Source organism: Ambystoma mexicanum, chromosome 2q (genome assembly GCF_040938575.1).
Source record: "Ambystoma mexicanum isolate Mex_15411 chromosome 2q, UKY_AmexF1_1, whole genome shotgun sequence".
In the NCBI taxonomy this organism is placed as follows: Eukaryota; Metazoa; Chordata; class Amphibia; order Caudata; family Ambystomatidae; genus Ambystoma; species Ambystoma mexicanum.
In genome coordinates this window covers 609,975,353-610,001,507 of record NC_090924.1, presented here as the reverse complement: position 1 = coordinate 610,001,507, position 26,155 = coordinate 609,975,353, and the positions used below count along the sequence as shown (strand labels likewise).

The following is a 26,155-nucleotide window of genomic DNA, read 5'->3' as shown; positions in this document are numbered from 1 at the left end:
CAAGCAAGGAGGGACTCGTTCACCAAATCTGTCCAAGCTTGCCCAGAAAATATGGAGATGGGCACTCAGACGGAACATCTTCCTGTCATCGCAACATGTTCCAGGGGAGCTCAATTCCCTAGCGGATGCTCTAAGCAGAGACTCCCTCCCAGAAGAACACGAATGGGTCCTTCACAAAGACGTAGTAGAAGATCTCTTCTCTCAGTGGGGTTTCCCCACTATAGACCTATTCGCCACAAGCGAAAACAAACAATGCCCAGGATTTGCATCCAGGTTCCCACAACCGGACTCCCAGGGGAATGCCCTGTGGATGAACTGGTCAGGGATGTTTGCGTACGCTTTCCCACCAACTCCTCTCATCAGGAAGGTGGTGTACAAGATGAACAAGGAATCGATGACGCTCATCCTAGTTGCTCCCATGTGGGCGAGACAACCATGGTTTCCACACCTACGCAGGATGGCGGTATGCGAGCCCATCAGACTCCCAGCCTGGTACAACCTTCTGTCCCAGCAACAAGGTCAAACAGTGCATCAGGAACCCAACTCTATGAACCTAGCAGCATGGCTCCTGAAGTCATAGAGTTTGGACATCTCAAATTACCACAGAGGTGTATGGACATTCTAAAAGAGTCTAGGAAACCAAATACAAGGCACTGTTACTTTGACAAGTGGAAAAGATTCGTTATCTGGTGCCAGAGTAAACAAATCAACCCGGTTGATTGCACTCCTTCCAACGTTGTAACATACATGCTCCACCTGCTGGATGCAGGGTTGGTTTTTAACTCTCTGAAAGTACACCTGGCAGCCCTCTCAGCCTACACCACATCCCATAACAAGGTTTCGTGGTGGAAAGTACCAGTGGTTAAAGCCTTCATGGAAGGAGTAAAGAGACTTCACCCTCCTATCTCGAACCCACCGCCAGGATGGGATCTCAATGTGGTGCTATCTAAGCTCATGGGGCCCCCCTTCGAACCCATGCATAAAAGTAGTCTCAAACACCTGACTTATAAAACGGCCTTCTTAGTAGCCATTACCTCCATAAGAAGGGTCAGTGAAATTCAGGCTCTGTCAGTGCAAGATCCTTTCTTTACTATCCACAAGGACAAACTGGTTTTACGCACACACCCTAGATTCTCACCAAAATTCATATCCAAGTTCCATGTAAACCAGTCCATCGAGCTTCCAGCTTTCTTCCAAAACCCACAAAGCTCAGCTGAGGTGAAACTACACACCCTAGATGTGCGTAGGGCGGTCTTATACTATGTAAATAAAACCAGACCGCTAAGGAAAACAGATCAACTGTTTGTCTCCGTAGCTACAGGCAGAGAGGGGGATCGCGTCTCTAAGGGCGCTATCTCAAAGTGGATTATCAACTGTATACAGCTGTGTTACTCTCTTTCTGAAAAAACTCTGCCTTTTACGCCAAGGGCCCACTCTACCAGAGGCATTGGGGCCACTCTGGCTTTCATTGCAAATGTTCCCCTTGACACCATTTGCAAAGCAGCTACTTGGAGCTCTATTCACACTTTTACTCAGCATTACTGCATTGACACTCATTCCAAAGCAGATACACAAGTGGGACAAGCGGTTCTAAGACACCTGTTTGCTCATGACCCTTCTCACATCCCACCTCCTTCTTCTGGTACTGCTCGCTAATCTATGCACAGCATGTGATCTAAGCAGATTCCACAAGCCTCAGAAGGGATACATTACTCACCGTAATCGTATTTCTGATGCTTGTATCTGCTTAGATTCACATGCGACCCACCCTTCCTCCCCTCCGAGAGAAGGCGCATGGTTGCTTGTAGTCTTACCTTTCTGTCTATCTGCTTGGACTATCTGTACTCACGCTACTCCTCATGCTACCTCATGTCAGGAAAAACACAATCTGGGGATCCTAGACGCGTGAGGGATCATGGGTACAGGGGACGTCACACTAGGGATAGTATTACTGGCACGCCCTGTGTCGACGCCCATTTTTCGACTTCGAAAAACAAACTGTAATACTCCGCAGCTTCCACTAGATGTCGGCCTATGCACAGCATGTGAATCTAAGCAGATACAAGCATCAGAAATACGATTACGGTGAGTAATGTATCCCATATATATATATCTGTATTTGTTTGAACCTAGCGTTTCTTGACACCACCTTATGATATCCCAAAGCACGTTCCCACATCCCATCTTCCATCGGGGCTCCCGTCTCTGTTTCCCATTCTAATCTCAAATGTGCCAGGTCCTTCCCAACCTTAGTCATCAGCATCTCATACAATCTAGAGACCTCATGCCCACCCTCCGATTTATCATAAATTGTCTCAACCGTAGCATCCGGTTCCTCCGTCAAGATAGTTTCTGGCCACATACTTCAAATCTTCTGCACTATTCCATGACAAGTGACATATTGGCCTATGTGTAATCCCGCCTCTTCCCCAAGTCCTTCAAAATCCTTAATAGTCCCGCCTTGCCAAATGTTTCCCAACGTGACTAGTCCCACTGATTCCAAATAGGTTCTAATAATTACCCTCAGTTGCCTGTCTCCCTTTGCCAATACGACCAACGGTATCTGCGGAACACACGGGAAAGGGTCCCCCATCATTCGGCAAGCTCGACGCCAAATATTCCACCCCAACATCATTCTAGGGCCCTCCCTCATTTCTGAGCTAGCCACCCAGATCATTCCCCGCAAGTAAAAAGGAGTACAGTCCCTCCCAAACAACCTGTGTTCAGGGGTCTCTTCATCAGAGAGCCACTTAGCTACATATTGCAGTTGCGCCGCTACATAGTAAGCCTCAAAAATAGGCAGTTTAATACCGCCTTTCTCGTAGAAGTTCTGCAGCTTCCATAATGCAACTCTATTTCAGGTACCATGCCACAAAAATTCCCTGCACATACTATTCAGCTTAACAAAAAACTTCTTAGATATCATGTATGGAATATTGTTAAAATAATGCAAAAGCCTAGGCAAGACCACCATTTTAAGCATAGCACTTCGGCCCATCATCGCTAAGGGCAACCTTTCCCAGAACCTCATGCATTTCCCGATTTTCCCAATGGCTATTTCAGTATTGTGCTTATGTTCTTCCTCTGTCGTGTGATACACATCTATCCCAAGGTAGCGGAAAGAGCTCGCTGCCCACGGAATCTGCAACACCGGCAACCTTTCTACCGGAATTCCCACATAGCTACCCAGCGGGAATATGTTAGATATCTGGGGGTTCACCGCTATACCGGACAGCCTAGCATACCTCTCCAGCACCTCCAAAACATATTGAAGATTTTCTTCCGGGTATTTCAGATATAGTAACAAATCATCTGCATACAAGGAAATAAGGTGTCGTTCCCCTCCCACCTCAATACCGATCGGGTCATATTGTTGCCTGAGGTATATTGCTAAGGGCTACAGGGCTAAAATGTAAAGCATCGGAGACCATGGGCACCCCTGCCTAGTGCCTCTGCCAAGCTGCCATCTCTCAGACACCACTGAACCCGTTTGAACTCTGGCCAACGGTTCATTGTATAGCATCTTAGCCCATTTAATATAACATGGCCCCATTCCGTATCCTCCTAGGGCCGCCAACAACCAGGCCACTTAACAGAGTCGAACGCTTTAACAGCGTCCAATGCCACAATCGCCAATTCGCCGTCATTGCTGCACCCCCCATTCGACCACTCGATGAAGTCGTCTATGATTGTGAGTTATGTTCCTGCTTGGGACGTAGCCCGTTTGATCTGGGTGAATTAACTTGCCGATTACTCTCCGCATTCTGTTTGCCAGAACAGCTGTCAATATCTTACTGTCCTGGTTCAGCATCGACAAGGGCCTGTAGGAGCCACAACTGTGTCCCGGTTTATTGGGCTTGGGGAGCGGTATTATGATCGACTCCCTGAATGACTCCGGCAACCGTCCCACCTCAAACGCCTCGTTGAGCATTTCTAGCATGGGGGGGAGCACCTCCTCCCCATACACTTTATAAAATTCACTAGGGAACCCGTCTTCTCCTGGAGCCTGGCTAGTGGGTAATTGCCTTACAACCTCTTTCAGTTCCTCCAAAGTAATCGGTGCATCCATCTCTTCTCTCTCCTCGTCACTGATTTTGGGCAGGCCTATATCTTCTAGTACTTCATTTATCTCCTCCTGGCTGCCCCCCTCTCCATCCTCATATAACACCTTATAGTATTCTGCGAATTCCCTATTTACACCTTCTTGGGTATCTACCGTCTCGCCCTCTTCATTGGTTACAATCCGAATCGGGGATCTAGTGGTTTCGCTCTTTTACAACCACGCCAGAAGCCGGCCCGTTTTATCTCCTCCTGCATGCTGCCTCTCTATATACTTTTTATAATTGAGCTTACAGAGCCTATCCCAGTATTCCGCGCACTGCTGCTGTAATTTGAGTACTACCTCTGTATCAGCCCCGCCCCCTTCTAACGCTCTTTCCAGCTCGATCTCAGCTTTTTGTACATCAGCTAGAACTCCACCCAGCAATCCCTTCGACTTCGCAATGGCGACCCCCCGCATCACAACCTTAAAAGCCTCCCATAAAGTACCCGCAGACTTCACACTACCAGTATTCACCTCGAAGTAGGCAATAATCTCCTCTCTTATGTCCTCTCTAAAGACTGGATCTTTAAGCGCTTCTGCCCGGAGGCGCCACGTCGGTATCCGCGCCCTCGGGGGGCAATAGTGCCACCCGAGGACCAGGGGCGAGTGATCCGAGAGGACTCTTGCTTTGTAATCTATATAGATACTCTCTGCGACTACGTCCGGAGTGGCAAAGATATAATGAAGCCTCGTATGCAGTTGATGCGGCGCCGAATAGTGCGAGTATTGCCTCTCATCAGGGTGTTTTACTCTCTACACGTCTACCAAGCCAAAGTCCGCCAGCAGCGTCTGCAACGCTTTAGCCGCTGGGTTGGGCCTGTCCGTCCTATCATCCGACCTGTCCACCCTAGGATTCAGTACACAATTAAAATCCCTGCCCCAGATCATCGCACCACTCACACACACACTGAGTTTGGTACACAACGTCCTAAAATATGCCGTCGTGTTTTGGTTAGGGGCGTATGTATTCACAATGCATACTTTGTTCTCTATCAGCCCCCTCAATATAACCACCCTCCCATCCGCTTCCACAACTTCCTCAATCAACTTAAATGGGACATGCAGCGCCACCCAGACCAGTACTCCCCTCGCATAGGCAGAGTACGATGAACCTACCACAGTCCCCCTCCATTTCCTCCCCACCAATTCCACTTTCTTTCGCGTCAGATGCGTCTCCTGTAGCAGAGCGACATCTATCTTCCGTCTCTTCAAATACAGCATGACCTTATTCCGCTTCAAATAACTGTTGAGCCCTCTAACATTCCACGTTAATATCTTAAGGTCCCCCAGGGTTCATCGATAGTTCCCCTTCCCCCGTCCAATCAGCCCTCCCCCCCACACTGAACAGATTCCTGATTCTAGTTCTCCCACAAAGTCTCATGTTTAAACTCAAACACCCCAAACTCCCCCTGTCCAAAAACCCCCCAAACTCCCCCTCCCCTCTCGCCTCCCGTCCCTTCCCCAACAACACACACCTACTACAACTACAATTGGGGGGGGATATGGTGCTTTCGCCCTGCCGCTCATATTGTCCTTTCAGGTTAACTTCCCATCGCTACACAATGTGCACCCATATGCATATTGCTATATTCCAGTCACAACACACATATGCATATTGCTATATTCCAGCTATATTCCAGTCCTTAAAACCCATTGCAGTCCGCAGCGCTCCAACAAAATAGCAGCCTCGCCCGGCTGTAGCCATCATTCTAAACCTCATCCAGCCCCCCGAAAGTGCTCCCTTTACACCCTAGTGTCTCAGTCACTTATCGTGTCCATCTGGGGCCGCCTCCGTATCTCGTTCCGGGTAACCTTGAAGATCCAGCCATGTCGTTGCTTGTTCCGGGGTGTCAAAGAAAAACATTTTACCCCCATGCACCACCTTCAATTTCGCAGGATACAAGAGCATATATTTCATCCCCGCCGCACGCAGCCTTCTTTTGATCGCCACAAAGCAGTACCGCTGCCTTTGAACCAACATCGTGTAGTCCGGGTACGCCGTGACAGTGCTTGAGGCCCTTTCAATAGTCCCACCTTTTCGGAAGTACTCCAGGATCTTCTTGCGATCCTTATAATTCAATATTTTGGCTATTATTGCTCGGGGAGGGGCCCCCGGCCGTGGCTTCCGAATAAGTGCCCTGTGTGCTCGCTCCGCTGCAAATCCCTGCGACAGTTTTTCAGCCCCAATTTCTTGTAAGAGTAGGTTTTCTACATAGTCTGTCGGGTCCTGTCCTTCCTCTCCCTCCGGCAGGCCCATCACGCGGATATTATTCCTTCTCGCCCGCCCTTCCGCCTCCTCCGCACGAGACTCCAGGTTGGCCACTTGTTTAAGGACGTGAATCTCTTTTGCGTGGTCGGTGCTGGTTTCCGTGTTGGCCTTCACTGCGATCTCCAGACTGCCCGTCCGTTCCGCTAGCCCCCTAACATCTTGCCGCAGCAGGGTAACTTCTATGCCCACTGCGTCTATTTTGGCCTCTTGGGAAGTGCGCAGATCCGACAGAGCTGTCCCCCATGAATCTTTAAGCTGCGTGATGGCCGCCAATATGTGCTGGTTTTCAGTCGCTACCGCACCCTCCGCCGCTGTTGTAAGGTCTTTGGGCGGGCTGACCACGGGAGATTGTTGTGTTTTGGGAAATGGGTCAATTGTGGACTGCTTGTTCTTATTCTTGGTCACCACCCCTCTTGCCGCCATCTTGTGACCTCTCTCGTGCTCCCGAAATTGTCCAAACTCAAGTGTATCAGGTGTGCTGCTTACTTTCCGCTCCCGCCGCCCACAAGGCAAATGTCTTAAGTGAGCCCCTTCAGTAGCCTGCGCTTGTTGAGCTTGAACTCAGGTTGGGCAGTGCCCTCCTATATGTAGGGAGTTCTAACGTGTTTCGCAGGGCACCCTTTCTTAATCTGCACCATCCTGACTCCAGATGCCACGCAGTTAGTTATTCCTGCTGTGCGGCCTCCTTCATGCGAGGTCTCCTTGCGTATAAAGTGTCTATTTCACTGCGTCTGCAGCCTCACTCGTTTCCAGCATGGTGCGTGCCCCGTGTGCATCCCAGATCCCATCCCGCCGGGTATGCTCGGCCTCTCTTCTCGGCCGTTGCGATGATTCGTGTGCCACCATCCATCACACAGTCCGTCGCTTGCTGAGCAATGCCGGGCAAGCATAACTCGCATCCATGTCAGAGCGGCCCATAGATTGCAGCAGGGCCGCGCAGAATATTACCACACGTGCGCCGGACCCAAGCTTGCACCGCCCGCAGCCCACTGCAGGGCTCCTGCTGCGAGCGAACCGCGTCCCAGCACTACCAGTCAGCTCCTCTCACCATCTCCTCCACTTCTGTCCCTCGGCTTCCAACTTCAGAGGCGGCACGCACTCAGTGCAGTCTGCTTCGCGGCTGCCGGGACACAATGTAGCCGCTCTGATCGCTGCCGTGGGAGCTCCGCATTACAGCTCCCTCATGTTTTCTGCCAGTTTCAGTGTGCTGCTGATTCTTTTGTGGTCGGCCATTTTGAGCAACAAAGTGTCCAGCAGCGGCCGTCTTCGTCGGTGCAATCTTCCCGAATTAAGCCTGCGATTCACTCGATTTATGCACCGAGTGTGGCGCACATCTTCCCCTTCACATACAAGCAGTCCTGGGCCAAATTAGGCGATTTTAAGGGTAGTTTTCAAAAAATCATTGTCGGATCCCCTAGGAGCTGCCAGGAAGCGCGTCCTACTCCATGGCTGCTCAAGCCACGCCCCCCTGAGAAAATAAAATGTATAAAGGCATTACTTTCTGCAGAATTTAAAGATGTCAACCCATTCTAGATTCTGTCTTGGGGCAAAGGATAGTCCCAAATTAAGCAGACTCATTGTTTGATCACAAATTGGCTAACCTGTAAGATTGACCACAGTTGATGTCAAGAGATTATTCGAAGCATTTTCCATGATCGTGTCTGCTGTGGGTTTCTTGTCACCCCAGTGTTTGGTAACTTTTCCCTCAGTTTCTGTGTTTTCCTTGTGTGTGTGTGTGTATATATATATATTTAGAGGGGATTGGGTCCTCCGATGTATTCCATATCTGTCGGTAATGTCCACAGCTGTGCTGCTTCGGAAAATCTTTGGAGCCCCGAAAGTCGAGCTCTACAGGGTTTTCGACGGATGACTCGAGGTGCGACTCTCCGCGTCATCGTCGGAAGTCCAGTGGGTCTCCTTCCAGGAGTCAGTCTCGCCACTCCTCCGCCTCTTCGAGGCATTCCCGGAAGCGCCGGCATAGGTCACCTTCCCCGTCCTCTTCCGAGGACTCCGCCCGTCGGCGGGTCGCTTATCCCTCCATGCAAACGACACCAGAGGAAAGGGCTTCCTTCGGGAAGCAGATGCTAGTGATTCTTTAATCGCAGGGCACCGGTCCGTCCGCGCCTCCGAGTGGGGTCGGTCGGCACCGATCGAGATACACCGCTCGCACGCCTTCGGGCTCGGGTGGTCGGCACGGCTCGCAGGAGAGGTCCCGCTCGGACATGGGAGCCGTTATCGCCATGCCCGTTCCAGGTCCCGGTCCTAGATGCGCTCGAGACCGCGTGATCCTGTGCCGTCTTCGAAGAAGTCGACGCCTGTGGCGCCGAGGTCATCAGCGATTTCTCTCGAGGCTCCGCCTCCGAGGGGGGGTCATCGACGCCGTCGGTGCCTAGGTCGTCGAGACACGCTCGGAGCTCCGGCTTCGAGGCCTGTGTCGACGCCGCTGATGCTGGCAGCGCTGCAGCTGACGTCGACGCCGATTCGCTCGACGTCGATGCCTTTTCTGTCAACGCCGGCGCCGACTCGTTCGGCGCCCTCGACGCCTTTCGAGGCGGTGGTGTCGGAGGAGCCCCGTGGCATGGGGTTTGCCCCTAGGAAGGCTCTGGCTAAGGTCAGGCACTGCTTTGGTCCCCAGAGGTCTTCCTCTCCCCGCCTGGAGTATATTTCACAGGGTGATGAAGGCTCTGATGGCGGCTTGGTTCCGGTTATGGTTCCAGATGAACTTATCTCGGGCCATAGCCAGTTTGATGACCTGCGGCAGTCGCTGCATGATGTCAGTGGACTGGACACCTCTCCGGAGGTGGAGTTTTGTAGGCCGGAGCCTGGCACTCATGCCGATTCTTCATATCGGCGCCTTATGTCTCGGGTCACCGAGTACTTGGGTTGGTCATCTCCCCCAGGGGAGTTCGTTCAGGATGATCTCACAGACATCCTTGATCTCGGTCCCCCACTGACCCGGTTTTGCCTTTTCATATGGCTCTGCAGAGAAGGGTGGCGGCGGCTTGGACTGCTCCGGAGAGTCTCCCGGCAGTGGGCGCGAAAATACCGTCCAGCCAGTGGCGACCCCTGCTACTTGTCTAGACACCACACTCCGGAGAGTTTGGTGGTGCAGGCGGCTACGGCCCCGGCAAAGCAGACGTCGTATCCTACCATCCCTCCGGATAGGGACGACAAACGTTTTGACGGCTGGGCGAAGAAAGTGTTTTCTTCGCGGGGTATGGCGCTTCAGGCGGCCAACTCCATATGTGCCTTGTCTCGTTTCACACACACTCTGTGGAACTGTGTTGCATTAGCGGCTGAACATATTCCCGAAGGGGACGAACGGGATGGCTTCCTTGCTATGGTTCAGGATGGCAAGGATGCCATGTGTGAGGCCGTTCAGTCGGGTTTGGACTTGGCGGATTGTGTCGGCCGGTCCATGGCGGCGAGCACCGTAATGCGCAGGTTTGCGTGGTTGCGGAAGTCTGGGTTTACTCCTGGTGTGCAGTCCCGGCTCCTCAACATGCCCTTTGACGGTGAACACCTTTTTGGCAGCAAGGCTGACGAGAGCCTTGAGAGGTTGCAGACCTCCAAAGCTGCAGCGAAGTCGTTGGGCGCTGCAGTTCGCCAACCTCTGCCTTTTCGTCCTAGGGGACAGCAATGGAGGGGAGGTTCCTTTCGCTATTACTCGTCCTTCAGTAAAGCGAGGGGAGCTAGCAGTCAGAGGCCATCGTAAGAGTGCCAGAGGTGGAAATAAAGGTATTCGAGGTGCCAAGGCCGCTCGGGCAGTTGCCTCTTTGCCCTCGGGCAACGCCGCAGCCGCTACCACTCAGTCATCAGGCCAGGTCCCATGGTTCGCCGGTTGGGGGAAGGCTGGCCCAGCATCTTGTAGAGTGGCAAGCCATTACTTCGGATGTGTGGGTTCTGGAGATCATAACCCACGGCTACTGTCTTCCTTTTTGGCAGAGGTCTCACGACAATCCAGCAGGGAGCCTCTCTTGAAGAGTCCAGATCCGCTCCTTGCGCAGGAAATTCAAGCCCTGCTGGAGAAAGGCGCCATAGAACTGGTGCCTGTAGTAGAGAGGAACAAGGGATGGTATTCCCCTTATCTTTTGATATCGAAGAAAGACGGGGGATTGAGACACATCATGGACTTGCGCGGTTTGAACAAACTCCTCAGGAAGGACAAGTTCAAGATGGTGACTCTTTCTCAAGTCCTCCAGGTCCTTCAACTTCAGGACTGGTTGGTGTCTCTCGACCTCAAGGATGTTCACTTCCATGTGCCGATCCATCCCAAGCACAAGAAGTACCTGAGGTTCGCGGTTGGCGACTCAGACTTTCAGTTTCCGGTCCTGCCGTTCGGATTGACCTCCACCCCAAGGATTTTCACCAAGCTCATAGTGGTGGTGGCAGCGCATCTCAGGAAAGGGGGATTCACGTCCACCCCTACCCGGACGATTGGTTGATCAGGGGGAGCTCTCCCGAGCAAGTCCTGGATCATCTGTCTATCACCTGCCACTCCCTTCACAGGCTGGGCTTCTCCCTCAATTTAAAGAAGTCCCATTTGACACCAACGCAGCGGCTCCAGTTCATCGGAGCAGTGCTAGACATGTCCCTGGGGCAGTGTTTTCCTCCTCAGGTGAGGGCTCTTCACATTCAGCAGATGATGTACAAGTTTCATTTTGCCCCTGATCTCCCAGCGTCCGAGTTCTTGTGACTGCTCGGCCTCATGGCATCCTGCATTCTTCTGGTGTCAGAGACTCGTCTGCGGATGAGATTTTTACACTGGGCACTCAAGCTCCAGTGGTCTCAGTCCTCCGGCAGGCTGTCGGACCCTGTTCAGGTGCCTCCCTCGGCGGCCCGGGACCTTCTGTGGTGGGCCGTCGAGGGCAATCTGATGAAAGGGGCCCCATTTTGGCTGCCCTGGCCGGAGGGGACGATTGTGACAGACGCATCCCTCACGGGATGGGGCGCTCATGCCAACGAGTTGACAGTCAGTGGTCGTTGGTCTCCGTCGGAGTCCAGACTCCATATCAATCTGTTGGAGCTGAGGGCCGTCAGGTTAGCCCTGAAGGCTTTTCTGCCGACTGTGCGCGGAAAGAGTGTCCTGATTCTAACGGACAACACGGTGGCCATGCACTACCTCAAAAAAAGGGGGGGGGGCAGGGTCTCTTCCGCTGTGCAGGGAGGCGATGCAGCTCGAATTCTGGGCCATCCAGCAGGAAGTTTCGATCTCGGCTGTTCATCTGGCCGGAGACGACAACGAGACAGCGGACGCTCTGAGCAGGCAGAGCTCGATCTCTCACGAGTGGAAGCTGGCTCAGGAGATTCTCCTGGAGATCTTCGCCCTTTGGGGGACCCCTCAAGTGGATCTCTTCGATTCCAGTGTCAACCGGAAGTGCAAAAGGTTTTGCTCGCGGGAATTTCCTCCAAAAGGAGCCTTAGGAGACGCGTTCGTGGTGGAGTGGTCATTCTCACTGCTGTACGTGTTTCCTCCAGTCCCCGTCATCCCACAAGTGCTGCAGAGGTTATGGAGGTTTGGTTCCCAGATGATCCTCATTGTTCCGGCGTGGGCCCGGAGGACGTGGTACCCGGACCTTCTAGACTTGTCCATCTGTCCTCCACGTCGTCTTCCCTACCGAGACGATCTTCTCTCACGGGAAGGGGGGGGGTCAGGTTCTCCATCCAGAGGTCAGATCCCTCAATCTTCACGCTTGGCTTCTGAAAGGTTGAGGTATAAGGATTGGAACCTCCCTGAAGACGTGATGGCGGTGTTGCTCTCGGCCAGGCGGCCGGCAACTAAGTCTCTGTACCGTTGCCATTGGAGAAAGTTCTGCGACTGGTGCAGAGTTCAGAATGTGGATCCTTTTGAATGTGACATTCCCATGGTTCTGTCTTTTTTGCTTTCTTTGGCCCACAGGGGCTTGCAAGTGGGGACCATTAAAGGTTACCTGGTGGGGCTGTCCATATTTAAGCGCTCGTCTGAAGTGTTCCTATTTTAAAATTCCTTTAATTTCGCAGTTTTTGAAAGGGCTCACTAATGTGTTCCCTCCGTCACCTTTTCTGGTGCCAGGTTGGGATTTGAACCTTGTTCTTAAGTTTCTTATGGGTGCTCCGTTTGTGCCTTTACATTCTTGCCCTTTGAGGCTGTTAACTCTGAAAACTGTGTTTTTGGTTGCGGTTACTTCCGCTCGCAGAGTGAGTGAGTTACAGGCACTTTCAGTTAAGCCACCCTTCACTGTGTTTCATAAGGACAGGGTTGTCCTTCGAGTTCGTCCTTCTTTTCTTCCGAAGGTGGTTTCGGACTTTCATTTGAGCCAGAAGGTTGTTCTTCCGGCGTTCTATCCTCCTCCACATCCTGGTAAGGAAGAGGAGAGGCTCCATAGGCTTGATCCTAGGAGAGCGTTGAGCTTTTATATTTCGCGCATGTCCCGGGTCAGAGTGGACAATCAACTTTTCATTGGTTACGCTGGAAAGCGTTTGGGACAAGCTGTGACGAAACAGACTGTCTTGTTGGATTATTTTAGCTGTCTGCGAGTGTTATCGCTTGGCGGGTAAGGATCCTCCGGCTGGCTTGCGGGCCCATTCTACCAGGGGAGTGGCTGCGTCTACTGCTCTGCTGAGGGGAGTTCCTATTCGTCACATCTGTGATACAGCCACCTGTGCTCCAGTACATACTTTTGTACGTCCCTACTCCCTCGATTCCATCAGAGGGCAAGATCTGGCCTTTGGCAAGGCAGTTCTCTATTCCACAATTTGATTGGGCATGCTAAAATTGTATTCTAAATTCTTTCCCACCTCCTTGCTTGGTACTGCTTTGGGAGTCTGTCATAGATATGGTATACGTCGGAGGACCCAATCCCCTCAAAGAACAAGTTACTTTCTTACCTAGTAACGTTCTTTCGATGGGATGGTCCGACGACGTATTCCATATCGCTCCCTCCTTGCCTTCCCCGCTGCAGAATTTCTTTTGCGATTGCAGCTTGCGTTCCGCAAGGCCTTGTGTGTCTGGCTGGCAGAAAACTGGTGGCATACGTTCTGGGAAAAAAACTATAACTGAGGCTATGGGCGTTGTGCGTCCTACTTATCACATCAGGTGACGTCGGCCGTCGGAGGCGGTCCTCGGGGACGGCGCATCTACGTCATCGATGCAGGACGCAGACGCCAAAGATTTTCCGAAGCAGCACAGCTGTGGACATTACCCGTCATAGATATGGAATACGTCGTCGGACCATCCCATCGAAAGAACATTACCAGGTAAGAAAGTAACTTGTTCTTCTGAGGCTTGTGCTGTGCCTAGGCCGACATGAGTGGAAGCTGCGGAGTATTAGTTTGTTTTTAGAAACTCAAAAATGGGCGTCGACATGGTGTGCCAGTAATACTATCCCTAGTGTGACGTCCACTATACCCATGATCCCTCACGCGTGTAGGACCCTCAGATTGTTTTTTTCCGCCATACTTGTCGGAAGCATTGTTGCGGAGTTCCCTGGCTTTCAGCCATTTTGTCACAATTCATCTAAAAAAACCAAAAAAAAACCTGTTCTTCCAATCCCACGTCGAAAGATCGAAGATCGGCGCCGGTCAGAAGAACGAACAACCGTCGAGACTGCACAACGGACTTTAGGCCTCGGAAGGCCTCTGGCCACGGCCCTGCAAGTAGGGAGAGTGGGGGGTGGACATAATCACACTCCCTTTATTTCCTACATACACTCGCCCGCTGCCATAAGGTGACATATGGAGAGTACTCCATTTAAATTTTGTCCCAAGTGCAACCGCAAGTTCCCTTGGGTTGACAAGCATAAAACCTGTAATCTGTTTGCCTAGGGATCACCCCGAAGCTAACTGCAGAGCGTGTAAGCCCTTTAAGGCTAAAACACTAAAGGACCGCTCCACTAAATGTTGGGCCCATTACGCCAAGCAGCTCGAGGCCATGGAGGCGGTGGGTTCCTTCAGTGATGGCAGCGCCGCTGTTTTGGACGGCGAGGGCACAGGGGCGTCGATGGACACCCAAGCACGAGTCCCCGGCCTCAGAGGATTGTCCGGTGGGGCAGTTATGGGGACCACATCTGGCGACACAAGTGCTACCCTCACTACTGCACCTAGGCACAGTAACCCCAGCCGAGACTCGATACGTATGTTGAGCACTCGGAAGAAGGAGGCACATAGAGAGCGGTCCACAGAATCAGTGTCCTCTGGGAGTTCCAGGTCAAGATCGCCTCACGATACACGGCAACCGTCCACAATAGCCAAGGGTGCCTCGCTCTCCAAAGTCACAGAGGTATGGTCGTCAGAAGACGAAACCGACCTCCACCCCCAAGCAGCACGCTTGGAGTCGGCTCCGGCAGCACTTTCCACGTCTGCTTCCGAGTCTCGACGCACACACTCTAAAGACACGGCACCTAGCCAACACACCCCCGAATCTCGCCGCCAGGCGTCGAAAGATTCTGAAAGAGTCAAACCATCTGGGAAACACTCCTCTACCCATGGTAAAGGGGACAAACATAGGTCCTCAGATAAGGATAATTCTCCAGCATGGGGTCTGGCATGGATTCACATGCTCATGAATATTCCCCGTCATCAGGCCGGGAATCCTCGGTATAGAAAAAAAAATCAGTATCAGTTTCATTTCTGATCTGTCTTTCTCAGTAGTAACCAATCACTGGTCTCTGGGTCATACTGCCCCCAGCCAACGACTGCCCTCTCCCTAAGCCCCACCCCTGGCAGCCATCCTCAGATTTTTACCGCACGTTCAAGTGTTGGGAGTCCTCGTGCTGTAGCTCTCGAGCTTTTGCTGCGTTTTTGCATTTTTTTCAGGAGATTTTCTCATTTTTTCGGTTAAATAGAGCCTCAAGCTCCACTGTGTCTACATCCGATCAACGGGGATCCGTTTCGGAGTTTCTACGCCCCTCCAGGGTGAAGATTTCATCGAGTTAAGCTTTTGGAGGATTCCAGAAGTTCCGAGGCCTACCCCGGTCATGGCCCAGGAGAAAGGAAGCTCGACGCCCGGGAAGCTGTTCAGGACATGCCCTGGATGCCAGCTTCAGAACGTTTTCAAGGAGGACGAGCATTCGTTATGCCTCTGTCTCCATGAGGACAAGACGCACAAGGAAAAGGACTGCGCGTTTTGTGGGAACATGTCAGAGCGGACCATGAAGGATCGCCACCTCCGTCTCGCCAATTGGCTGGAAGGTGAGAGCCTGCCAGGCGAGAAGAAGAAAAAGAAGTCCGAGCTGTCTTCTAAGTCCTGTGAGGGTGCCCCGGCGACGGGGGCCCAACAAAAGGCTAAGCACCGCGAGTCCGCGGGCACCGGGAGCGCCGAACGGTCGGGCTCCTTGGCTGCCAGGCAGGGCTCATCCTCCCCGGCGCCATCAACCACGAGTCAACGCTCTGGCTCGGGTAAGAGGAAATCCGAGAACCCGGCGAAGCTTCTGGAGAGGCCCCGGTAGATCTCGAAGATTCCGGCAGAGGGAGAGCGAGGCTCGGACCCTCCCCCCAAGGTGAAGGCCCCAGGCGTACAGAAGGTGACGGCCTTAATTCACCCTGCTAAGACCTCGATTGAGGATGTCGCCGCGGCCCTGGCTCAGCCTGTGGAGGCTACACCAGTGGAGGCGCCCTCGGGTACCAGAGTCTCCCTGCCACCGCGGAGGGAGTCGTCTTTCAGGCCCATTGAGAAGACCCCCACGAAGTCCTCGTTGGAAAGGGTGGGGGAGGGGCTGGTGGCCATCGTGGATACGGACACGACCTCTGAAGAGGAGCTCATCCAAGTCGTGGAAGAGGCCCAGCCCATCGGGAGGGATCCCGACGAGGGCGACGGTGTCGCAGACAAGGCTCCTCAAGAGCCCTCGCTCCCTTCGTTTCCGGCACCGCAGGACACCTCGGCGGCCATTTTGTCAGCCATCCAGTCCTTATGCTCGGAGATAAGGACTAGGTTGCCCCTTCCCCCGACAGAGGTACCTGAGCCAGACCCGACGGGGGAACCGGAACCAGGACCTTCGGAGAGCCCACCACTTAAGAGGAGGACGATGCATCCTAGGCCTCCTCTCCCACCTCTGCGGCCTTCTCTGCCTTCCCCCTGGTCCACTACCCACGGGCATGATATAGGCATGGACACAACTACGACGGGTACGGATGACAGAGTCGACGACGGGACGTGTACCCCGTCGCCCCCTGCCCGGGCGTCCCCGCCCGACGAGGTTGGATCCTTCCATGCTATGATTTCCAGGGCATCCGAGCTCTTCCAGCTCTGCACCGAAGAAAAGAAGGAAGGGTTCCTTTACCAACGGCGCGAGGCTAAAAGGAAGACTGTCCTCGCCGTACCTCTTCTTGATGACATCTGGGATGAGGGGATCGCCCTCCTCAAGAACCCTGCCACGGCTCCTGCGAAGAGGGACCGGTACGAGAAGAAGTACCGGGTCCCCGACGCTGCCCCCTTGTGCCTTAGGGTGCAACCTACCCCGGATTCGGTCGATGCGGCGGCCAAGAAGAAAGCGTGGGGGGCATCGGCCTCGACTTCAACCTCCCCGCCGGACGGCGAGGGTAGGAAGCTGTATGTGGTGGGACGACGGGTCATCTCATCTGCATAGACGACCATCAAGGCGGCCAACGCCCTGGCCATCGTAGCCCGCTACAACAGGGAGTTGTGGTTCAAGATCGCCCCTCTGTTGGACTTCCTTCCGGACGACAAGAGGGCTGAGGCCCTGGAAATCTTACAGGAAGGTGAGATTGCCTCGGACCACGCCATTACGGTGGCTACGGACATCGCTGACACCGGTTTCCGTCAGTTGGGCAACAGCGTTTGCCTGAGAAGACGAGGATGGCTCAAGGCGACGGATTTCCGCCAGGACTAACAGATCAAGGTTTTGGACATGCCCTTCGATGGGAACAACCTTTTTGGCAAGGCGGTTGATAAGTCCCTTCAGGCGATCAAGACAGACACGGAGACGGCCCGTGCACTGGGTGTGCTCCAACAGCGACGGCCGTCCTTTCGGAGCTCCGCAGGCAGACAGGGTGCCTCCAAGGGAGCCGGCAGCAGCTCCTCTACGTACCGTAAAGCGGAAAGATCTTCGTCGCAGGAGGCCTACAGGGGACGCGGCAAGTCAGGTGGATCCCGCCGTCGTCGCCAAGGTGGACAAGGAGGCAAAGCGGCCTCCAAGCAAGATTGAACCGACCGTCGGGTCAGGCCCCTGCCGAAGCACCCCGGTGGGAGGCCGGCTGACGACGTTCGTCGGCGTGTGGGAGTCCATCTCTACCGACCGTTGGGTGCTGGACGCCCTGGCCCTGGGGCACGCCCTCGAGTTCCAGAAGAAGTGCCCCCGCATTCCTCCCGTGGCCAGGAAGGAAAATCACATCCCTCAACTGCTGTTGGAAGTAAGGGCGATGCTCGGGAAAGGTGCCATTGAGCTCGTTCCAAAGAGGCTTCGGGGCTCTGGAGTTTACTCAAGATACTTCCTCGTAAAGAAGAAGACAGGAGGATGGCGTCTCATCCTGGACCTGCGACGACTGAACAAATACATCAAGGCATAGAAGTTCCGGATGGTCACCCTCCAGCATGTGCTGGGACAGCTGGAGGAGGGTGATTTCCTGTCGTCGTTGGACTTGGAGGATGCATACTTCCACATCCCTATTCTAAAGAGACATCGAAAGTTCCTCAGGTTCGTGGTCAAAGGGCGCACTACCAGTTCAAGGCCCTCCCGTTCGGATTAAAATCAGCACCCAGGGTGTTCACCAAGTGCCTAGCACCGGTGGTGGCGCGGCTGCGCCTGCAGGGGATCCACGTCTACCCCTAACTGGACGACTGGCTCATACGGGCAAGGACAAGGGAGCTCGCCGTGGAACACACTGCGAAGACCGTCCAGCTGCTCACGGACCTGGGGTTCTTCATCAACTTTCCAAAATCCCACCTGGTCCCGTCGTAAGTCCTGTTTCTGGGAGCACAGCTCGACACAGTGGCGCGGCGGGCCTCACCGTCGGAGGAAAGGATAAGGAACATCCTTGGAAAGGTGCAACGTCTGTGGCCACGGACGTGGCCAGAGTGAGGTCTATCAAGTCCCTCCTCGGAATGATGTCCTCCTGCATTTATCTGGTGCGCCACTGCAGACTTCGGATGCGGCCCTTGCAAGAATTCCTCCACGCCCACTGGATCCAGCCGACGGGCAGCTTCGAGGACAGGATCCCGCTCGACGAAGCGTTCCGTCAGGCGATACGATGGTGGGGTATCCGCTCTCATCTGACGGCGGGAACAGGTTTCCTAGCCCCGGCCCACCAGGTGACGGTGACGACGGATGCCTCCCTGGAAGGTTGGGGAGCGCACACCGGGGGTCTCCACACGAGAGGCCTTTGGCTCCCGGAGGAGAAGACACTCCACATCAACATCTTGGAGCTCCGTGCAGTGTTCTGTGCCCTCAGGTCCTTCCTTCCGTCCCTCAAGGGCAAGGTGGTGAGGATCTTCACCGACAACACCACCACAATGTTTTACATTCGGAAGCAGGGCGGAACCAGATCCCCTGCCCTATCCAAGGAAGCCCAGGATCTGTGGCATTGGGCCGTCGCCCAGGGGATGTTTCTGGTACCCTTTCATCTGGCAGGGATAAAAATCACCATCGCCGACTCACTCAGCAGAGAGCTGCGCTCGTGCCATGAGTGGGAACTGCGCCAGGATCAAGTGGACCGACTCTTCCGACGATGGGGCGAACCCCAGATCGATCTCTTCGCGATGGCAGCGAACTCCAAGTGCCAGAGGTTTGCCAGCAGGTTTCCCCAACCGAGGAGCATGGGCGATGCTTTCTCGTTCCCCTGGGACGGCCTGTTACTTTATGCGTTCCCGCCGTTGCCATTGCTACTCCGGCTCGTCAACCAGCTCAAGAGATCCCGGTGCAGGATGATCCTCGTCGCACCGGCGTGGCCGAGGCAGATCTGGTTCCAGGACCTTCTGGACTTGTCAGCGTCCACACCAGTCAAGCTGCCGACTGACGTGGATCTTCTCTCCAGAGAAGGAGGCGCCATTCTTCATCACGAACCAGAGTCGCTGAACTTGCAGGCCTGGCTCCTGCAGCACTAGAGTTTGGAGGATACGACATCCCGGCCGACTGCAGAGGTTCTTGCAAAGGCCAGGGCATCCTCAACTCTCATGTGGTACGGACACAAATGGAAGGGGCTCTCTGTCTGGTGCCGTGCACAGAAGATTAACCCTCTGCGGATTACGGCCCCTCAAGTATTGCTGTACCTACTGTCTTTGGCCAAGGCTGGCCTATCTCACGCTTCCATCAAGGTACATCTGGCTGCCGTCTCACGTTACACTAGAACTACAGGACGGGCGTCCTTGTGGTCTCATCGACTGGTAAAGGAATTTATGAAAGGACTGTTCCGATCATTCCCGCCGGTGAGGGCCCCTGCCCCGGCGTGGGAGCTCAACGTGGTGCTAACTAGGCTCATGTGGGCCCCATTCGAGCCTATGCATTCAGTGCCTTTGAAGTTTCTGTCGTGGAAGACAGCATTTCTCGTGGCCATCACCTCTGCACGACGAGTGGGAGAGATCCAGGCCCTGTCTTGCAAGCCTCCATACTTGACTTTTCACGACACGAGGGTGGTGCTGAGGATGCACCCCTCCTTCATGCCCAAGGTGCCGTCGGACTTCCACCTCAACGAGCCCTTGGTATTGTCAGTTTTCTTCCCGTCGCCTTCGTCGCCGGCTGAGAGGACTCTGCACTCGCTGGATGTAGCTAGAGCGCTGAAGTTCTACGTGGACCGCACAAAGTGTTTTCGGAAGACATCACAGCTGTTTGTGAACTTTGGACCTGTGAATCAAGGGAAGGCTCTCTCGAAGACTTCCATTTCCAGATAGCTCTCCGGCTGCATCATGCACTGTCACCGGTTGGCAAACCGACCGTTACCAGGCCGTCCGAGGGCCCATTCGACCAGAGCGATCGCTGCTACTACGGCGTTCCTGTCTGGTGTGCCCCTGCTGGACATCTGCAGGGCTGCTACGTGGAGGTCGACGCACACCTTCACGAGATTCTACTGCGTCGACCGGGATTCCAGGGAGGAGTCCAGAGTCGGCCAGGCAGTGCTGCGCAACCTGTTCGCCTAAGGTGAGCCTGGTGAGGAGGTAAGAGTTGCTTAATGTTGAGTTGTTGTATTGCTTGATATTGAGCCTGTTGCCGCCTCCCGTGGTTGTGCATGTGTATACTGCTATGTATTCTTATATTCATGAGCATGTGAATCCATGCCAGACCCCATGCTGGAGAAGGAACAAGTTACTTACCTGTAACTGTTGTTCTCCAGCATGGGTCTGGCATGGATTCACATGCGAACCCTCCCGCTTACCCCTCTGCGGCTCTTCACTTGGTCATACTGCCACTTCACGTGCTACCAAATCTGAGGATGGCTGCCAAGGGCGGGGCTTAGGCAGAGGGCAGTCATTGGCTGGGGCAGTATGACCCAGAGATCAGTGATTGGTTACTACTGAGAACGACAGATCAGAAATGAAACTGATTTATTTTCTATACCGAGGATTCCCGGCCTGACGACGGGGAATATTCATGAGCATGTGAATCCATGCCAGACCCATGCTGGAGAACAACAGTTACAGGTAAGTAACTTGTTCCATCTAATACCCCTGACCCTGTCACTATGCCTAAGGTTATCCCGCCCACTCTACAGCATATGGGAATAGGAGAGGAACCTCAGCAGGAGGTTGTCATCCCCAGTTCCAGGGAATGGAGCTCTGATGACATTGACAGGGTGATGAGAAGAATGTCTTCTTTAGCTAATTTTTATGAAAAGAATCCTGATTTATTTTCTGAGCTATCAGAGTACCCCTGACACCTCTATTCCTTCAGGATCCGAGACCCTCAGCCTCCTAGTAAGAGACCTTGTAATGAAACTTCAGCTCAGGGCCTCATTTCAGACCCATTCTATATTCAACCTTACCACCAGTATGCTGAATACTGAAGGCAAGCGTCCCCAAACAGCACGATCCTCCCCGCAATGAGAGACAATGAAGCACTCTCCCAAAATGGGAATAAGGCCAAGACAGAGTGCGGGTGAGCGTAAATGAGAGTTTATCAATCAGAATAGGGCATGCAAAGAACTCTGCAAAACTCCGAGAGCGCTCTGTCTGACAATAGCAAAGACAGGCGTATATATTTACAAAAAACGTCATAAGAACCTACACACTATAGGGGGCACAAGTTTAATGGGATTGGGTGGCGACGACTAACTATAGGTGCTGCTGCGATGTGGTTGGCTTCGGCTGGACGACGTCACTGGTCAGCCTCGTGGGTTGGGCTGGGCCTGGCAGGTCGGCTGAGTTCATCCGGACAGTGTTGTTGTGCCATTGTGGCCAGTGTCAGAGATGAATGTCTTTTCCTGACTTGGTTGCCCTATGCCATGCACACCGCAGTCATTTCAATATTATTCTCTTTAGTAAATCTTCCAATAGGTTATACTACAGGTTAATGCAACACAGGAGGAATGTACCTTGTGAGGGGTCTGGAGGTAATACGTCAGGACATGGTTACCAGTGTCCTGTTGACCGGGGCCATAGGTCGAGGGGCTAAGCTTCAGGGCCTGGGACGGGCGGTACAGGTCTTTCTGCCTTGTTAGAAGTTGTTATGGATGTTCCTCTGTGTGTTGTCAAAGTGTTGGGTGTCCTGATTGCACAGGGCCATAAGTCTGAGATGGTCCGGTGGGTTGTGGGGTTTACAAGGGGGCGCGTGTGTTCAGGAAGAGGTTTACTGCTGAGCTGTAAATAATGCAGGTGGCGGGCCGCGGCCTTGGGTGCTACAGAGGGGATTACAAATCTTTGAAGCGGCTCCAGTCTGGTTGGGGGAGGTAAAGCAGTGTGGCGCGGCCTCTGCTCTCATGCTTTGGCAGTCTTCGCAGGGTGGGAGGGGGAATGGCCTTGCACGTATTTCACAAAGGTATCTCCCTCGTGTGTTGCCGATTTTAGGTAAAGACATCACAAACATTTGAACACTCTGATACTTATTCAAATCAATACAAAACATGCATTTAAACTTTGCTGGATGCGTCTCGATTATATCCAGTCTGAGCACCTTATTCATACATTATGTTTTAACAACTACAGTATTTAGTTATATGCATATATATTTGCAGTAAGTGAGGTAGAATTAGAATTGGTGGAGTACACAGAAAATAACCCGCCACTGTTCGTGACGGTGGTGGCACATGTGGGGCCTAGACATGCACACATGACAAGCGCCTTCTCGTGCATCCTTCATATAAGCCCTCTGTATGGTTACATTCATCTTCTCGTGTCCCCTAGCAGCATTAGTTCAGTTATGGCGCAAGCCCATAGAGTGTAAGTTTCCCAGTGATACACGTAACAAATAGATCCCTGGTGCGTTCCTTTGTTATTAGCACCCAACTGCAATGGTGTGGGCTCGCCATCGCTTATATCATGGAAGCATGCTTTCTTATGTTTATACATTTTACAGGCTTTTGTAATATAAGGGGTTTTGTGGAAGAAAGCATACTTTGCGAGCGGTCTTGACATTAGTATATAAAGACTGTCTGGCATCTGATGACCATTTTACTGTTCTTTTCATTTCCCAGGCCTGCTGGCCGGGTCATGCTGGGAGCGATGATACACTGCGGGAGGTGAACTGATACAATGTTTATGTATTACGCTAGCTCATGTCCGTCTTGTTCGTGGGAACGTGCTCGCAGCGGATCTGCCAGGGTGCTGCGGCGACAGGGATGACTGAGACTCTCCAAGGGTGGGGGCCGCGCTACAGTGCGCTGAGCTCACACCATCTTTACCAGAAAAAATGGTTTCTGGGCCTAGCTAAATTTTAATACATGTGGGCAGTCAATATGTGTTGGGCAATCAATACGTGTGGGCAATGCCTCCAGCGGGTGAGCCCTCCACCACCTCGGCCCGGGTGGCATGAGGGGACGCCCAATGAGCCATAGCCCTCACCTGGGGAGAAAACGCAGGCGAGGGGGGTCTCTTGGACCAGTCCTCCCCTACATTTCCCCCCTTTCGTTACTTAAGTAACAAATTCTTTAAATCCTCTATCCTCCTACATTCTGCTTCGTCCATCACTGCCTAATCCCATGCAGGAGTTCCTTTGATGGGCATCCATGCTCTGCACACCCCCCTTAAGCTCTCACCTCTCCTGGCATATTCATCTGGAGTACACGTTAGATATATGCATCCACCGTCTCCTTCCAAATCTACCCAAACTTCCTCATACCATTCTAGTATACGGGGCTCTTTGATGGTGGTGTGCCATAACTTATCTACAATATCCTTATCGTGGTACATAGGCACCAGTTGGTACCTGGGTGTGTTATCTATCCCTGTTTGTACTTGTGCTTCTTGCATCGTTTTTATTGTACCGTGTGAGTTGCCCACTGTCACCATCATCATTGCACCATTTGGTACTGCGTTAGCACAAACTCGAAGACCCACCTGGCACAGGCAAAAAATTAAAAGGAGGAACACCACAGCTGGCATCAAAATTTCATTTCACAGTTATTCCAAGCCATGAAGGGACCCAGGAGAAGATGTTATCGAACCAGGTACTGTCTTCTGCTCCACCTTCCATTTTCATTTTTTCTCCTAGGTTGTGGACTGCTTCAATCACATGCGATAGGGAGCCGTTCTCTGCGTCTTCGGAAGGTACGAAAGTGCAACAGGCACTTCCTATTTTTCGGCAAACACCGCCGTCTATCGCCGTCAACAGGTCCAGGACATACCTGTTTTGCATGGTCATCAGTCGTAAAGCTCTTAGTTCCACTTTTATTATATTGAACCCTTCTTCAGTGTCGTTTGCCAGCTGAATCAATTCCCAGCGGGTTATCTGGAGCCATTTTGCGTTTGCCCTTGCTTGGACACTTGAGACGAGCGAGGCAAAAAATGTTTCTGCTGAGCTGAATAATCGATATTTGTCTGGGATCTGAGCCAATAGTTCTGATGATGCCTTTGATATGTAATTTGATGCTCGTCTGTTGCGGGTCAGTACCTCTCCCTCTCTTCCGGAAGACAGGACATACATTTGTGACTCTGCAGTTGGTTGCGCCACACTTTGCTGCATGCGTTCCTGTGTCCTTTTGCTCCCATCAATGTGGCTTTCGGGTATCACCATTAGGGCTGAATGCAGAGAGGCCATTGAGCAACTGCCACTCCATGACGGGGGGAGGTGTAGGTATGCCTGGTTGCCGCATACCCAGTACGTGTCCATAAGGGCCGCAGTCCCTTTTCTTAGATCTGGGATGGTGAGGGTCTTGTTGCAGCTCTTGTTTGTTCCCATGGAGGTTCTCCCTTCTCCTTTAAAACACAGTTCATAGTCCATTTCGCTCTGTAGTTTGAATGGTTTTTCGATGGCGGTTACCCAAGTTAGTTTTGAAATGTGTTCCTTCCATACTGGTGTACATGTTTCTTCTATCCACTGCAATTTCTCCAGTGCCACACCTCTCAGTGCTTCCGCTTTGCACGCTACTTCTTCATCCTTCCGCTTGTTATCAGAAAAAAGTGTCCCTTCAATTACAAAAAATGGTTCTTTCAGATACACCACCCCTGCCGGTTTTGGGTAGCACGTTTTCTCGTTCTGCAGCATTTGAAAAGTCACTTCATGTGCCTGGAAGGTGTTCTTAATTCTGCATAACGTGAGATGAAGGAGACATTGGGCATCTATAATTGGCAACTCTTTGGGTAACAGTACTTTGGGTGTACCTGATGCGTGAGGGATGAGGGAGCAAACATAACAGCTCTCGTTTGTTGTTTGTTTAGCTGTGGCACTCATATCTGCATACCACTTATTTGTTTGGTGGGGGTGTCGTGGGTCTTCCATCTTATCCAGACCCAGCCCATAGTACTCATCATACTTCCTCCTCCCTGCTTCCCTCTTCCGTCTGTTGTTCTTGTTCCTCATGTACTTCCCAACTCCCTGGGCAAGGGACAAACTAGACCCCCCCTTTCTCATTCCCGCCCCCCTTGGCCCATACATCATATAATATTTCGTGTATTGCTAGTAGCTTTTCCTCTTCCTTTCTGACGTTATCTGGCAAGTTGTTATTTAGTATGGGGGCAGGCTGGCTGGTGGGGGTGTTATACAACCACGATATGGCAGACAGGTTTCGGTCATTTAAACTGTGGGCATTGTAATTAGATACCCCTGGTGGAGACACTGTGTTGTTCTGCATTCCACCTTGTAAGATGACAGCACTGGATGGTGTGGTATGATACCCCCATACAAGTTTAGTTCCGTCCCATATCAAAAAATCACCTTCCCTTGTATTGACCCTTGTAGTTGTATTGGGTCCAGTAGTGCTGTTGATCCCTCCCCCCTCGTTCATCTCGATAGAGATGAACGCTACAAACCAATATGTAACCAGACCAAACATTAGCATAAAAAACAATGTGATGCATACAGGTAATCGACACTCATACGAATATCTGCATCTCTCATGTACTATTTCTCTCATTCTACTAATTCTATCCGTTGCAGGCTGCCCGTTAGATGCCATGGAAGCTCCTGTTTGAGATATAAAAGTGCATTAAGTGCATGCATGTAAACATTTTGCTAGCACCATCAGTGCCAATATATATTTGACGGGGAATGGAGGCGGGTGGGGATGCGGGGAGGGGTATTCACAGACAAGGGTGTATACAGGCCATAATTTGGTCATTTCATTAAGTATATACAAATCAACAAGATAAAAAGAGAAAACATTTTTTTTTTTTAAGTATCCTTATCAGTGATTCTCCCATTCAAATCTAGTACCAATATACACACACAAGTTCATATTCAGTCATTCTGCTCAGTTGCATCGTTTGC

General features: G+C 52.4%; 1 protein-coding gene across 2 annotated transcripts in view; it reads left to right on the top strand.

The window, feature by feature from the left end:
- OXSR1 (oxidative stress responsive kinase 1) overlaps nt 1–26,155 on the top strand; it is a 1,686,100-nt gene that overhangs the window by 889,773 nt on the left and 770,172 nt on the right. The window lies entirely within an intron of this gene.